Source organism: Carlito syrichta, unplaced genomic scaffold, assembly GCF_000164805.1.
Source record: "Carlito syrichta isolate Samal-C Ts95f unplaced genomic scaffold, Tarsius_syrichta-2.0.1 Scaffold316424, whole genome shotgun sequence".
Classification (NCBI taxonomy): Eukaryota; Metazoa; Chordata; class Mammalia; order Primates; family Tarsiidae; genus Carlito; species Carlito syrichta.
Window position 1 is genome coordinate 250,532 of NW_007260520.1, and position 17,487 is coordinate 268,018.

Below are 17,487 nucleotides of genomic sequence, written 5' to 3' on the forward strand. Positions count from 1 at the left end.
AAATAGCCTACCTAAATGAGAAGGAACCAGAAAAATAATTCTAACAAAATAAAAAAACAGAGTTGTCCAACACCCCCCAAAAGACTAACTCTTCAGCAATGGACCCTAACCAAAATGAAATCTGTGAAATTCCAGAGATAGAATTCTAAAGGCTGATTATACAATTGCTCATTGAGGGCTGGGCATGGTGGCTCAAGCCTGTAATCCTAGCACTTTGGGAGGCTGAGGCAAGAGGATTGCTTGAGCCTAGGGGTTTGAGACCAACCTGGGCAACTTGGTGAGATCTCACCTCTATAATAAATTAAAAAATTAGCCAGGTGTGGTAGCACATAGTTCCAGCTACTTGGAAGGCTGAGGCGGAAGGATCACTTGAGCCCAGTAGGTTGAGGCTGCAGAGACCACGAGCATGCCACTGCACTCCAGCCCAGGCAACAGAGTGAGACTCCAACTCAAAAAAAAAAAATAAAATAAATTGCTCAATGAGATTCAGGAGAAGGTTGAAAGCCAGCATAAAGAAATTTTAAAAACTATTCAGGACATGGATGAAAAATTATCCAAAGAGATAGACACTTAAAAAGAAAACAAGCTGAAATTCTGGAAATGAAAGAATCACTTAGAAAAGTACAAAATGCAGTGGAAAGTTTTAACAGTAGACTAGAACAAGTAGAAGAAAGAATCTCAGAACTTGAAGACAAGGCTTTCAAATAACACAATCAGACAACAATAAAGAAAAAAGAATCAGGAATGGAATAAAGTCTCCAAGAAATGTGAAACTATGTAAAGCATCCAAATCTAAGAAACTTGGTACTCCTGAGGGAGAAGAGAAACAACAGGTTTGGAAAACCTATTTGAGGAAATAATGGAAGAAAACTTCCCTGGCCTTGCCAGAGATATAAACATTCAGAGACAAGAAGCCCAAAGAACCCCCAGAAGATTCATGCAAAAAAGTCATCCCCAAGGCATATAATCATAAGGTTATTCAAAGTTAATATGAAGAAAAGAATTTTAAGAGCAGAGAGAAAAAGACATCAAATAACCTATCAGACAAACAACAGATTTCCCAGAAGAAATCCTGCAAACCAGAAGGGATCAGGACCCCATCTTCAATCTCCTCAGTCATAGATTTTGTATCCTGCAAAACTAAATTTCATAAATGAAGGAGAAATGAAGTCTTCCTCAGACAAGCAAATGTTGAAGAAATTTGTCACCATCAGACCATCTCTATGAGAAATACTCAAAGACATTCTAGATATTGAAACAAAAGGTCAGAATACACCAGTAGAAAAACGCTGGTAATCATAAAGCTCACAAGCCATATGGAACACCAACACAATAGAGAAATAAATAAACAAATAAAGCAACCAGGTAACCAGCATAATGAATGAAATAGTACCTTACATATCATTATTAACCCTGAATATAAATGATCTCAATGCTCCAGTAAAAAAGATAGAGACTGGCAGAATGGGTTAAAAAAAAAACCCAATTCAAATATCTGCTGCCTATAGACTCAAGATAACAGGGTGGAAAAAAATATTCCATGCAAATAGAAACCAAAAAAGAGCTGAAGTAGCCATTCTCATAGCAGATAAAAATATACCTTAAATTACCAACAGTGAAAAAAAGACAAAAATGGTTATTATATAACAATAAAGGGACCAATCAACAAGGAGACATAATAATTTTAAATAGATATGCACCTAACGCCAGAGCCCCCAGCTTTATAAAACAAATCCTACTAGACCTAAAAAAAGAGACAGGCAGCAATACAATAATAGTGGGAGACTTCAACACTCTACTGACAGCAGCAGACAGATCATCAAGGTAGAACGTTAACAAGGAAACACTGGAGTTAAGCTGGACCCTAGAGCAAATGGAACTAACAGATATCTACAGAAAATTCCAATAGAAAATTCCAGAATATCCCATTTCTCTCTCTCTCTCTCTCTCTCTCTCTCTTTTCTTTTCTTTTTTTTTTTTTTTGAGTCAGGTCTTACTTTGTCACCCAGGTTGTGTGGAAGGGAGCTTTAAAAAAACATCTACAATGTCAAAAATTAAGCTAAGCATAAACTCAGCCTTTGCACAGTTAAGCATGTACTCAGCCTTTGCACAATTAAAAAGTTCCCTTCCTGGAAACTGGCAACAGCACCTGCTGGCTAGGCTAAACTGTTTAACAGTTTTTTTTTTCACTTCTGTGAACCCCGCTAGCAATGCTTGAAAAGTACTTAGGCCTCCAGGATGTTACGGCTTGGCCCACTTGGAAAGTCCCAATGTGGTTTTGCCCCATTTAAGCAAGCCCCTACAGCAAATGGGGGCCCTTACTGTGGGACTTGCATGTCCAGCAGGCAAGGGGCTGCCGGCCGGCTCTTGGCTAATAAATCTCTCCTTTTTATAACTTGTACTTTTGGTGTCGGTGTCTGTGAATTAAGTGCTCGGTCCCTATTTCATCTGGGGGCTTGCTGGGGAGATCCAAGCGCTTATCCCCAGCCCCAATCACCAGCTGACCTTGTGGGTCTGCATACCCGTGAACCTCAGTGTTTGTCAGGCCTGGTGAGTCTGTGGACTCACAAATGGCTGATTGTTGTCTCTGGCAGACTCACAACATCCCCAGAGCCCTCTGAGAGGTGAGTCAAGCTCCTGTTCTGTTCGTGCATACTTCTGGTTGGATCTTCAGGAAAGCTGGATGCAGCACTAATTCCTGGGTCCAAGGTCCCAGTGAGACATCACTGGGCCCTCCGGTATTGCTCTCTGGCAGTTAGGTCTGTCTGTTTAGTTTGTGTTATTGTCTTTATTTGTTCAGTGTTAGTCACTGTTGTGTCTGTCATTGCTATCGATATTATAGGGCAGCAGTGCTCTAAGTCTGACACCCCTCTGCAACTGGGTTTACACCACTTCAAGGATTTTCAAGGAGTGGCACAGCAGTTGGGTTATCAGGTAAACCAAGGAAACCTAACCACCTTTTGTTCCCTCAAATGGCCCACATTTCCTAATTGCAGCTGGTTGCCAGAGGGGACCTTCAACCTTGCCATAGTGGGAAAGGTCTGACAGTTTGTCTATCAACACCACCCGTACCAGATCCCGTACATCACTGCCTGGTACCTCTTGGCAATGCAGCAGCCATCGTGGATGAAGAAAACCGAAAAGAAAGCTAATTCTTCTTGTGTTTTAGCCCTACAGGAAACTCCAAAAGCCAAACCTCCGGTCCTCCAGAGCCCAGGGGAGGACGATGAAATTCCCCCACCCTGAGCAGGAGCAGGGGGTCCACAAGGTTCTCAGCCCATCACTCACCAGGAGTGGGTCTTCAAATCAGCCCCTTTATCTCCCTCTTCCCCATGCATCTCCCAAGGGTCCAACCACCCCTGATAAACCAACTAGCCCCAACTCATCTTCGGGGAACTCAGAACCACAAACTTTCACAGTCCTCCCTCTGAGACAGGCCCCAGGACTAGATGAGGGAGGTTCAGGAGGTCTTTATGGTTTATGTCCTTTCTCTACTAGTGATCTTTACAATTGGAAACACCAAAATCCGGCATTCTCTGAAAAACCTCAGAGCCTCATAGGCCTTTTAGAAACTATTTTCTTCACCTACCAGCCCACTTGGAATGACTGCCAAAAGCTCCTCCAAGCCCTTTTTACTGTGGTGGAAAGAGAACAAATCCGTCAGGAGGCAAGAAAATTGGTCCTGGGACCAGACAGCAGACTGGTAGAGCAGGACTGTGTGGACTGTGTCTTCCTTGCTGAGAGGCCTAATTGGAACCTGAACACCGATCATGGTAGGAAGTGTCTCACCACCAATTGCCAGACTCTAATGGAGGGGGGCCTAGCGGCAGCCCACAAATTTATCTAAGGTAAATAAGGTAACTCAGGGCCCACAGGAATCTCTCATGGCTTTTCTGGAGTGCCTTATGGAGGCCTATCGGACGTATACTCCCATAGACCCAGAGGCTCCAGAAAATCAGAGGGCTTTAGTCATAACCTTTGTCTTCCAGTCGGCCCCTGATATAAGAAAGAAATTGAAGGATTTGAAGGGTAAAGTTTATCAGAATTAACCCAGGTAGCCCAGAAGGTCTATAATAGCAGAGACTCGCTTGAAGACCAACAAACCAAAATGATGGCCAAAGTAGTAGCAGCAGCTTTACAGGAAGTTAAACCCAAGCAGCCAACAGGGAAAAGAGAAACCTGCACTGAGTGAAAAACTCCACTAGCAAAAAATCAATGTGCCTACTATAAAAAAAATGTGGGCACTGGGTAAAAGACTGCCCTGACAGGCCACCCTGACCACAAGAGTGCCCTCTGCGGGGGTGCCCACCAAAATCTACTCCTGTGCTTCAATTACAAACTGACTGATGGAGGTGGGGCTCTGTCAATTCCCCCCGGAGCCCAGCATGAAACTTGTGGTGGGGGGAAGCCCTGTCCATTTCTGAGTGGACACAGGGGCTGAGCATCCAGTCCTCCAAAAGTATAACAGCCTGCTTCAGAATAAGCATTCCTTGGCTCAAGGGGCAACCGGGACTCAATTTTGCCCCTGGACCACCAAAAGAACAATAAATTTGGGAAAAGGGGAAGTAACTCATTCGTTCCTAGTAATGCCAGACTGCCCGTACCCACTCCTGGGACATGACCTCTTACACAAGCTTAAGGCCAACATAGGTTTTGAGGAAACTATGGCAGCAGTAAGCCTTAACCCACCAGGGGCATCAAAAATTCTTGTTACTGTTCCCCTAAGTGAGGAAGACGTGTTAACAGAAGGTGGGGTCCCTCTTGACTCTTCAAATGCCATACTGCTGGCCCAGCTGCAGACTGAGTTTCCCCAAGTCTGTGCCGAATTAAACTTCCCTGAGCTGTCATCCCATCAACCGCCAGTCATTGTACAGCTCAAAAGTCAGGCAACACCCATTAGGGTAAAACAGTACCCTATATCCCCAGAGGCCCAAAAAGGCATCACAATCCACATCCAGCATCTCCGGGAAACTGAAATCCTAGTGCTGTGTCACTCATCCTGGAACACCCCACTTCTTCCTGTCAAAAAGGTGGGCACGGGAGACTACCGCCCTGTCCAGGACCTCAGGGAGGTCAACAGGTGAGTGAAGGATATCCATCCCACAGTCTACAACCCGTACACCCTCCTCAGCATGACTCTAGAGAGGCAGGTATACACTGTCCTGGACCTTAAAAATGCCTTCTTCAGCATCCCATTGGCTAAGCAGAGTCAACCCTTGTTTGCCTTTGAATGGACAGATCCTGAAAAAGGAGAAAATGGCCAGTTAACCTGGACATGACTCCCACAAGGATTTAAAAACTCTCCCACGCTGTTCGATGAAGCTCTCCCCCAAGATCTCCGAGGTTAATGGCACCAGCACCCTGAAGTGACTCTGCTACAGTATGTAGGTGATCTGTTAATCGCAGCCACATCAGAAGGTGAGTGCCTGCGTGCCACCAGGCACCTGCTTAAAGAAGTTCAGACTCTGGGGTATCGGGTGTCAGCAAAAAGGGCTCAGCTCTGTGTGACTGTAGTCACATACCTTGGGTATAACCTTGAGGGAGGTAAAAGATCCCTGACTGCCCAGCGCATTCAGGCTATAGCAGGTCATCCCGGCCCCAGGAAGCATAAGGCAGGTCTGGGAATTCTTGGGAGCTGTAGGATACTGCCAACTATGGATCCCTAAGTTTGCTAAACTCGCAAAACCCCTCTATGAAATAACCAAGGGACCAGAGGCTAATCTTAAATGGACACCAGAGGGGACCCTTAAAAATGCCCTGGTCTCAGCTCTGGCCCTGGCCTTGCCGGATGTTGAAAAACCTTTCCATCTTTGTGTGGATAAAAGATGAGGTGTCGCCCGGGGGGTCCTAACCCAAAAGCTTGGCCCATGGAACAGGACGGTCACCTACCTGTCAAGAAAACTGGACCCGGTAGCCTTGGGCTGGCCGCCCTGCCTGTGGGTTATAGCAGCCATTGCCATGTTAGTAAAGGACTCAGACAAACTAACATTGGGGCAGAATCTGATTGTCATGGCCACACATGCAGTGCAGTCTTTACTCCGAGGAGCACCTGACAAATAGATGACAAATGCCCGAATAACTCATTATCAAAGCGCTGCTTTTAGATCAACCCCACATCAAGTTCCAGCATACCCCCAGCTTGAACCCCGCAACTTTACTACCAGAAGAAAGTCCCACAGGGCTGCCGCATTGTTGTTATGAAACAACTGAGTTTCAGAAGCTGTGCTGGGACCTAACCCATGTCCCGAGAACAAACCTTGACCTGACTCTCTTCTCGGATGGCAGTAGTTTCATCCAGAATGGGGTAAGGTATGCAGGGGCAGCGGTGGTCACTCTACAGGGAACTATTTGGGCTGAGCCTCTTCCGCAGGGAACATCGGCCCAAAAAGCAGAACTGATTACCCTAACCGAGTGCCTGAAAACTGGTAAAGGAAAAGTTGTCAACATCTACACTGACAGCAGCTACGCATTTGCAACTGCACACGTCCATGGGACAATTTACAGGGAGCGGGGATTGCTCACCACAGAGGGGAAAACTATAAAAAATAAAGTGGAGGTCTTAGACCCCCTGGCAGCAATATGGGCCCCCAAACAAGTCGCCATCATCCATTGCCCGGGTCACCAAAAAGGAAACTCAAAAGAGGCAATAGGAAATAGAAAAGCAGATCAAGCAGCCAGAGAGGCTGCTTACCTCAGAACCACCTACTTGCTGGCACTGCCTCCTCCGGTTCTATGTGAGCCACCAAAATATATAGAAAAGAACCTCCTTGCTGCACAAAAATTGCAGACAACCTCAAACCCAGACAGATGGCTTCAACTTCAGGATGGCAGAACCTTCCTCCCTCGAGTCCTAGGACAACAAATCCTAAGGCAGCTCCACCAAGGTACTCATTTGGGAAGGACAAAACTAACCGAACTTGTGAGGAAAAAATTCTATCTCCCTCATCTGGACCAGCTCGCCCAGGAGCTCATTCAAGGTTGCGTGTCATACCAACAGACTAATAATGCTAAGGTCAGTGTATCCACCCCAGGGGTCTGAGATAGGGGACTAATCCCCAGGAGACATTGGGAAATAGACTTTACAGAGGTCAAACCTGGGCAATATGGATATAAATATCTATTGGTCATGGTAGACGCCTTCTCGGGATGGGTCAAGGCATTTCCTACAAAAACTGAAACTGTTTCTGTAACAGTAAAGAAACTCTTAAATGACATCATAGCAAGATATGGTCTACCTATCTCAATAGGCTCTGATAATGGCCCAGCATTTATTTCTAAACTTACTGAAGGTATTGCAAAAACCTTGGGGATAAATTGGAACTTATATTGTGCTTATCATCCCCAGAGTTCAGGACAGGTAGAAAGAATGAATCGGATGCTTAAAGAGACCTTGATCAAATTAACCCTGGAGACCAGCGAAGGTTGGGTAACATTCCTTCCCTATGCCCTCTTAAGGGCCAGGTGTAACCTCTACATCAAGGGTCTAACCCCTTCGAAATTCTGTTTGGACGGCCCCCGCTGTTACTTCCAAAAATTGAACTGGAAAAAGTCCTAGAACTGTCTAACCATAATTTGCTTCAGTCACTGCAGGCTCTTCAAAGAGTTCAGCAAGCTGTCACTGAAACTGTGCAGGGAGCCTTCTGGAAACCAGTTCCAGAACATCCACACCCGTTCCAGCCCGGTGACCAGGTCTGGATAAAATGGCACAAAGCCGAGGCTCTCACCCCAAGGTGGAAAGGGTCCCACATAGTAATCCTTACTACTCCTATGGCCATCAAAGTCAGTGGTGTCCACCCCAGATTCATCATTCACAAGTAAAGGCAGCCACTACCACGTCCCTGGAGAAGATCCTCTAAAGATAAGACTTTTGCGGGCCCCGGTATCTTAATCATATTCCTTTCATACTTTCCCCGGCTTGAGGTCTATTGGCCTAACCCACATAATCCCTATACTCCAGGGAACTATTCTTGGGAACTGAGAAATATTGTCACTGGGACCATAATTGCCACCTACAGAGGAGGCGGGCAGCCTGTCTTTAATTTTGATCTTTGTAAACCATGGCCATGTCTAACCCTCGGGGGCACACACACTGATGAATGCGGCACCTAGCTTATGAAAAAGGACTTAAATCTGCTGGTTTTTATGCTTGCCCGGCATCGGGACCAGCCCGTTGCCACAAAGCAGGACAATACCACTGTGCTGCATGGAGGTGCGAAACTATTGCTCCTTGGAAAAACTGAGACCCATACATAAGCCTACGCAGGAGAAAGCCTGCTTCCCAATGCAGCCAAATACAAACATGCAACCCACGTAGACTCACTATAATACTTTGGGATGCCCTCAGCATCTGCCAGGCATGGGAAATGGGTAAAACGTGGGGGCTCAGAATGTATGCTGAAGGACCCGATCCTGGCATGCTGTTTACTATTCAAAGGCAGGCCATCTCCCACACCCTAAATCCTGTGGGTCCCAACAGCAACTTGATTCTCCAAAAACCTGAACCTACCGAACGCCCCCCAACCCAACCGCCCCAGGCGTCTGGTTCTACCTACCCTACAGTTTCGGGGGCAGGTCCCGCTCCACCACATTAGCGCCCGGAAACGAAAATCATTTCCTTCCTATGCTATCTGTTGTTTACCGGTTTGCAAATGCCACTCATCCTGAAGTAACAAAAGACTGCTGGTTATGCCTAGACCCTCGACCTCCTTATTACGTAGAAATTGCAGTGAACTCCTCAATAGGCAACACTGAAAAGCATGTATGCGTTCTTGACCTTGCTACAGCTCAGTCTTTAGGACTATGTCCCTGAGGACAGAACTCGGTCCTTACTCTGGGAGATCTTCAAGGACGTGAAACTTGTCTTTACTCTCCCTCTTATAATATAATTAATTCTCCCTACCAAATGTTGTGTGATACCGCCTCTGTAATAAGTATCCCCAATCCAAAAACCTCTAAAGACCTCCACATGGCTGTTGCACCCCCCACCACCTGGTTTGCTTGTATGCAAGGCATAACACTCTGTATTTCTTTAGAATACTTCAGGGACACCGCAGAAATCTGTGTCTTAGTGCATATACTACCCTAGGTATATATCTATGAAGGAACGGAGGGATGAGAACACCTTGGACTCTCAGACTCGGGCGATCCAAGCGGGTCCCCATATTAGTGCCCTTCCTCATTAGCCTAGGAATTGCAGGGTCCCCAGCAATAAGTACAGCTTCTCTGGTTATTGGGGACCAAAACCTCAAAGAGCTAAGTAAACATGTTGATAAGGACCTAGAACTCCTGGAGTCGAGCATATCCTGCCTAGAACAGCAAGTCAGTTCCTTAGCCGAGGTCGTGCTCCAAAACAGGAGGGGACTTGATGTCCTCTTTGTGAAGCAGGGAGGGCTATGCATGGCCCTAGGAGAAACATGCTGTTTCTATGCAAACCAATCTGGGGTCATCTGAGACACTCTTGCCCTGGTAAGAGACAATCTAAAACAAAGAGAGCTGCAAAGACAAGCCTTGGGAAATTGGTATCAGTCCCTCTTCTCTTGGTCCCCCTGGTTCACAACCCTGATCTCGGCAGTGGCGGGGCCTCTCCTCCTGCTCCTAATAGGTATAATAGTAGGGCCTTGCTTACTTAAAAGCCTCCTTGGTTATGTTAAAAATAGTGTGTCATCAGTAAAATTAATGGTCCTCAGAACTCAATATAATCCCCTGTGTGAAGAGTCAATGATTTGACTCCAGGAACAACCGAAAAGGGGGAATGTGGAAGGGGGCTTAAAAAAACATCTACAGTGTCAAAAATTAGGCTAAGCATAAACTCAGTCTTTGCACAGTTAAGGATGTACTCAGCCTTTGCACAGTTAAAAAGTTCCCTTCCTGGAAACTGGCAACAGCACCTGCTGGCTAGGTTAAACTTTTTAACAGCTTTTTTTTTTCACGTCTATGAACCCCGCTAGCATTGCTTGAAAAGTACCTAGGCCTCCAGGATGTTGCAGCTTGGCCCACTTGGAAAGTCCCAATGTGGTTTTGCCCCATTTAAGCAAGCCCCTACAGCAAATGGGGGCCCTTACTGTGGGACTTGTATGTCCAGCAGGTAAGTGGCCACCGGTTGACTCTTGGCTAATAAACCTCTCCTTTTTATAACTTGTACTTTTGGTGTCGGTGTCTATGAATTAAGCATTTGGTCCCTATTTCAGTTGGAATTCAGTGGCATGCTCATGGCTACTGCAGCCTCAATCTGGGCTCAGGCAATCCTTCTGCCTCAGCCTTCCAAGTAGCGAGAGTTACAGGCACATGCCACCATGCCTGGCTAGATTTTTATTTATTGCAGAGACAAGGTCTCGCCAAGTTGCCCAGGCCAGTCTTGAACCCTTGGGCTGAGCAATCTTCTTGTCTCTGCATCCCAAAGTGCTGGGATTACAGGCATGAGCTACCACACCTGGCTGCAAATTTTCTCATCAGCACATGGAATGTTCTCCAAGATAGACCCTATGATAGGCCACAAATCAGGAGTCAGTAAATAAACAAAAAATTGAAATCATATCAAGCACCTTTTTAGAACACATTGAAATAAAACTAGAAATTGACTCCACGAAGAACTCATGAAACCAAACAAAAACTTGAAAGTTAAACAGTCTGCTCCTTAATGATCCTTGGGTCAACAACAAAATCAAGATGGAAATTTAAAAATTCCTCAAAATGAATGACAACTATGAAAAAAGTTATCAAAACCCCTGGGACACAGCTAAAACTGTGTCAGAGGAAAACTTATAACACTTAAGGCCTACTTTAATAAGACTGAAAGGTCACATATTGACAGTCTAACCCCACACCTCAAGGAACTAGAAAATCACAAACAAATAAAACCCAAAGATAGCAGAAGAAAATAAATAATGAAAATCAGAGCATTGCTAAATAAAATTGAAAGTTAAAAATGCAAAGGATCAATGAAACAAAAAGTTGGTTCTTTGAAAAGATAAACAAAATTGACAGACTGCTAGCTAGATTAATGAAGAAACAGAGAGAAGATTCAAATGAACTCAGTCTGAAATGAAAATGGACTGATTTCATTACATCTGATATGAGGGAAATTCAAAAGGTTATCCAAGATTATTATGAACACCACTATGCAGACAAACTAGACAATCTAGAGAAAATTGATACATTCTTGGAAACATACAACCCCCAACTTTGAATCAGGAAGAAATATAAACCCTGAACAATAAGTAGTGAGCCCTCACTAATAAGTAGTGAGATTGAAACAGTAATTAAAAGTCTCCCAACAAAAAAAAGTCCAGGACCTGATGGACTCACAGTGGAATTCTACTAGACTTTCAAGGAAGAACTGATACTAATTTTACTGAAGCTATTCCATGAGAACTAAGAGGAAGGAACTCTCCCTAACTCTAATCTACAAAGCTAGTATCATCCTGATAACAAAGCCAGAAAAAGACACAACAAAAAAAGAGAAAATTACAAATCTATATCCCTTAGGAACATTGACACAAAACTCCTCAGCAAAATATTAGCAAACTGAATTCAACAGCACACACACAAAAATAATCCACCATAATCAAATGGGTTTTATCCCAGGGATCCAAGGGTAGTTCAACATATGCAACTCAATAAATGTGATCCATTACATAAACAGAATTTAAAACAAAAATATTATTTCAATAGATGCATAAAAAGCATTCAATAAAATCCAACATCCTTTCATGATAAAAAAAAAAAACCTTCAGCAAAACAGGCATAGAGGGAACATTCCTTAAAATAATAAAAGCCATATATGACAAACCCACAGCCAGTGCCATCCTAAATGGGGAAAAGTTGAACACATTCTCCCTCAGAACTGGAACAAGGCAAATATGCCCAGTTTCTGTTTCTTTTTCTTTTTTTCTTTTTTTGAGTTGGAGTCTCACTCTGTCACCCAGACTGGAGTGGCATGCTCCTGGCCACTGCAGCCTCGACCTGCTGGGCTCTGGCGATCCTTTCGCCTCAGCCTTCCAAGTAGCCAGAACTACGGGTGGGCGCTACCACGCCCAGCTAATATTTTATTTATTGTAGAGACGAGATCTTGCCAAGTTGCCCAGGTGGCTCTTGAACCCGCAGGCTCAGGCAATCCACTCACCTTAGTCTCCCAAAGTGCTGGGATTACAGGCTGAGCCACCGAGCCCGGCCATCATGCCCATTTTCACCACTCCAATTCAACATGGTACTGGAAGTGCTAGCCAGAGCAATCAGGCAAGAAAAAAATATAAAGGATAACCAAATTGGAGAAGGAGAAATTAAATTATTTCTGTATGCCAATAATATGATCTTATACCTAGAGAATCCTAAAGACTCCTCCAAAAGACTCCTAGACTGGATAAATGAATTCAGCAAAGTTTCAGGACACAAAATCAACACACACAAATCAGTAGCACTACTATAAACCAAAAGCGACCAAGTAGAGAATCAAATCAAGAGCCCAATTTCATTTACAATAGCAGCCCCAAAGCTAAAATACCTAGGAATATAGTTAATGAAGGAGGTGAAAGATCCCATGCTCATGGGTTGGAAGAATCAACATTGTTAAAATGACCATATTGCCCTAAGTAATCTACAGAGTCAATGCCATCCCTATCAAACTACTAATGTCATTTTTTCCAGAATTAGAAAAAACAATCCTAAAATTCATATGGAGCCACAAAATAGCCAAAGTAATCCTAAGCAAAAAGAACAAAGCTGGAAGCATCACATTACCAGACTTCAAATTATACTACAAGGTTATAGGAACCAAAACACCATGGTACTGATACAAGAGCAGACACGTAGATCAATGGAACAGAATAGAGACTCCAGAAATAAAACCAAATACTTACAACCAACTGACCTTTGACAAAGCAGACAAAAATATACATTGGGGCCATCATATTCAACAAATGGTGCTGAGAAAACTGGATAGCTACATGCAGAAAAATGAAACTTGTTTGCTATCTCTCCCCATATGCAAAAATTAATTCAAGATGGATTAATCACTTAAATGTCAGACCTGAGACCATAAAAAGCCCAGAAGAAAACCTCAGAAAAACTCTTCTGGACATTGGCCTAGGCAAAGAATTTATGGCTAAAACTCCAAAAACAAAGGCAACAAAAACAAAAATAAACAAGTGGGTCTTAATGAAACTAAAAACCTTCTGCATAGCAAAAGAAATAATCAACAGAGCAAATAGGCAACCTACAGAATGGGAGGAGATATTCGCAAACTCTACATCTGACAAAAGACTAGTATCCAGAATCTACAAAGAACTCAAGTTAGCAAGAAAAAAGCAAAGAAACGACCCCATTAAAAAGTGAACAAATGATATGAACAGACACCTCTCAAAAGAAGATATACAAATGACCAACAAACAGATGAAAATATGTTCAACAACATATTCATCAAGGAAACCCAAATGAAAACCACAATTACCTTACACCAGTCAGAATGGCCATTATTTCTAAAAATATTTTTTGAATAGATACTGGCATAGATGTGGAGAAAAGGGAAAGCTTATACATTGCTGGTGGGATTGGAAATTAGTGTCACCTCTATGGAAATCGGTATGGAGAGTTCCCAAACAACTAAAAGTAAATCTACCATTTGATACAGCAATCCCACTACTATGTATCTATCCAAAGGAACAGAGGTTGTTATATAAAAAAGACACCTGTACCTGCAAGTTCACTGCAGCACAAATCACAATTGCAAAGATGTGGAATCTACCTAAACGTCCATCAACCGATCAGTGGATAATGAAAATGTGGTGTATATATATATACACCATGGAATACTATTCAGCCATCAAAAAAAAAAAGAAATAATGTCTTCTGTAGCAACTTGGATGGAATTGGAGACCATCATCCTGAGTGAACTAATTCGGGAACAGAAAATCAAACATGTTCTCACAAGTGGGAGCTAAACCAAGGGTAGGCAAAGACGTAGAGAATGGTATGATGGACACCAGAGACTCAGAAGGTGGAGAGACAAAAAATCACCTATCGGGTACAATGTGCACAGATGGGGATAGTAGGTACGCTTATAGTCCAGACTTCTTCAGCACTACACAATGCAACCATGGAACCCAACACCATTTGTATCCTAAAGCGATTGACCTTAAAAATATAAAAATAAATACAACCAAAGATAACCCTATGAGTGCCCTCTGAGAATTATTCACGTTTTGTTTCGTTTTTTGAGACGGGGTCTCACTGTGTTGTCCAGCCCAGTCTCAAACTCCTGTGTTCAAGCCATCCTCCTCCTGCCTTAGCCTCCTTATTCATGTATGAGTGAATGCTGTTAGGGTCCTGGTATTGGGGTAAAACTGTCAACTAAGCTCATAAACTTCACACATGAGCTCCTGGGTTGTGGCCTGCCCCCTGGGAGACAGTGGAATCACAGTGTGGTCTCGGCAGCTTGACGCCTTAGGGGTTTGGGAATTGAGCAAAAGAAAAAAAAAAAAACTCACCCCTATCCCATGCAGAGGTGTGCAGTTCATAGGGAAGGAGAGTCTCCCTGGCCTCACCCAGGCTGGCCTCACCCTGAAGCAAGGACAGCTGGGCAGGAGGGAGTAGGGAGGATTGTGGGATCATCAGTTCTCACCAAGTGTTCCCAGTTGCCTTGCTTTCGGAATGCTTGCCACGTGTTCAACTTAATCCTCTCAACAGCTCTAAGACAAAAATTTTATTAACTCCATTTTACAGATGAGGCAGCTGGTTTTTTGTTTTTATTCGTTTCCTTTTTGTAGTTTTTCTTTTTTTTTTTGAATTGGAGTCTCACTCTGTCGCCCAGGCTGGAGTGCAGTGGCTGCTCCCGGCCACTGCAGCCTCGACTGCTGGGCTCCGGCGATCCTTCTGCCTCAGCCTTCCAAGTAGCTGGAACTACAGGCGCGCGTTACCACACCCGGCTAATTTTTGATGTATTGTAGAGATGAGGTCTCGCCATGTTGCCCAGGCGGGTCTTGAACCCTTGGGCTCAGGCAATCCTCTCACTTCTGCCTCCCAAAGTGCTGGGATTATAGGCGTGAACCTCCGTGCCTGGCCAAGGCACAGCAAAGTGAAGTCATTTGCCCAAAGTTCCACAGAGCTGGGATTTGAAACCTGGCCGTCTGGTTTCCAAATCCACCCTGGAAACAATGCCTCTAGGATCTATGCCAAGTTCATGGATTGCCAGTGGGAAAGGCCCAGAAACTCAGGGTACCTGCCTCCACTTGAGCCCAGAAAGCCAGCTCCCAGCTGAGACCAGCTCCTTTATCCAGTGACAGTCCTGACCAGATGCCCATGCAGTGGGTAAGAGGCCAACCAAGAGCTGGCCTGCATGGACCCAGGTCCAGCTCTGTGACCAGGGGCAGGTTGCTGCCTTCTCTAAGCCTCAGTTTCTCATCCTATAAAATAGGATTGTAGCCATACCTAGACCAGTGGAAAATTGAAAGAATTTGATGAGATGGTGCATGTGAGATGTTCAGAAAAGTGCCTGGGATAGGAGCGGGCACTGTTATTATTATTTTGTAGAGACGGGGTCTTGCTGTGTTGCCCAGGTTCTCTTGAACTACCAAAGTGCTGGGATTATAGGAATGAGCCACCGCGCCTGGCTTGCGACTATTATATTTCTGCACCCTGGAGAGAAGGGCTCAGCCCCTGACCTCCACATTTGCATGACAGAGAAGGAATCCCCGCCAGGCAACCATAGCCACAACCACAGCAGTACCAAGTCTGTCCACCGAGGGAGAGCAACAGAAGGGTGTGGGTGAGAACGGGGTTCCGAGCACCGGATCTGGAGTCAGACGGGCCCAGCACTACTCCTGCTGAGCTGGGCTCATCACTTGTCTTGTGTCAGAAGCTCAGTGTCTTCCTGGATTCAACGTGGGCTGTCACCTTCATCTCCACCGGCAGACGATGATTTCCTGACACGTCGCATCCTTGTCCTCTCGTGGCAGTCCCAAGCAATTAAATGCCAATTTTTTTTTTTTGAGTTGGAGTCTCACCAACTGTTTGCCAGGCCCTAGGCTAAGCACCGCGGCAAATGAGACGGGCAAAATGTCCGCCCTCCTGGCAGTGATGTCCCACAGCATAAAACAGGCAATGGAGACATATGATAGAGTGCAGTGGCATGCTCATGGCCACCACAGCCTCGACCTGCTGGCCTCAGGGAATCCTTCCGCCTCAGCCTTCCAAGTAGCTGGAACCACAGGCATGCGCCACCACGCCCAGTTAATTTTTTGATTTATTGTGGAGACAAAGTCTCACCAAGTTGCCCAGGCTGGTCTTGAAGCCCTGGGCTCAGGCAGTCCTCTCGCCTCTCCTCCCAAAGTGCTGGGATTACAGGCATGAACCACCGCACCTGGCTCATTAAAATGGAACCATGACCCTGTGAGGAAGTGCTGCATTCACTCACACATGCCACAAGCGTTTATTGAACACCAACTGTTTGCCAGGCCCTAGGCTAGGCTCAGCGGCAAATAAGACACGCAAAATGTCTGTCCTCCTGAAAGTGAGGCCCCACAGCATAAAACAGGTAGTAAGGAAAGATGTTAACAAATAGACTACAGGAGGGTGGTGTGGTAAGTGCTATGGGAGAGAAGTCAGACAAAGCGGGATGGGAAGCGGGATGGGAAACTTGGGGAAGGGGACTTTCCTTTCAGGCAGGGCAACCAGGGAAGGCCTCACTGAGTTGCCATCTAAGTTGAGATCTGAAGGGAATGAGGGACTAAGCTAGATCAATATCTGGGGAACGAGTGCTCTTGGAAGAGGAAACAGCAAGTGCAATGGTCCTGTGGTAGGGTCCACACATAAGAAGGCCCATGTGTCTGGAACAGAGGAGACAGCGGTAGGAAATGCGCCCAGAGAGGCCAGGGTGGCAGCCCGGGGTGCGGGGGTACCTGCGGGCTGTGGCGGCGGGAACTTTATCTCTTCCCCTGCGTGAGACAGAGGCACAGCAGGGTTCTGAGCAGAAAGGGATGTGATCTGCCTCAGGCACCGTGACGTCGTGATTTACCATAAGACACATGTGCAGGCATGCGTCACATAACAATGCGGACACATGCTGAGAAATGCGTCGTTAGGCAGTTTCGTCATTGTGTGAACATCACAGAGCACACTCACACACACCTCGATGGTCTAGCCTGCTGCACACCTAGGCTATGTGGCCTAGCCTCTGGCTTCCAGGCTACAAGCCTGTACAGCGTGCTACTTTACTGAATGCGGCAGGTAATTGTGATACAATGGCATGTGTGGCTCTAAACATATAAACACAGAAAAGGAGCAGTAAAAATACAGCATAAAAGATTTTTTTTTAAATGCCACACCTCTATAGGACACTGGCCACGGCTGGAGCTTGCGGGGCCGGAAGTTGCTCTGGGTGAGTCAGTAAGTGAGCGAGTGGGGAGTGAGTGTAAAGACCTGGGACATCCCACGACTGTTGACTTTATAAACACTATACACTTAGACGGCACTGAATTTTTTTTTTTTTTTTTTTTT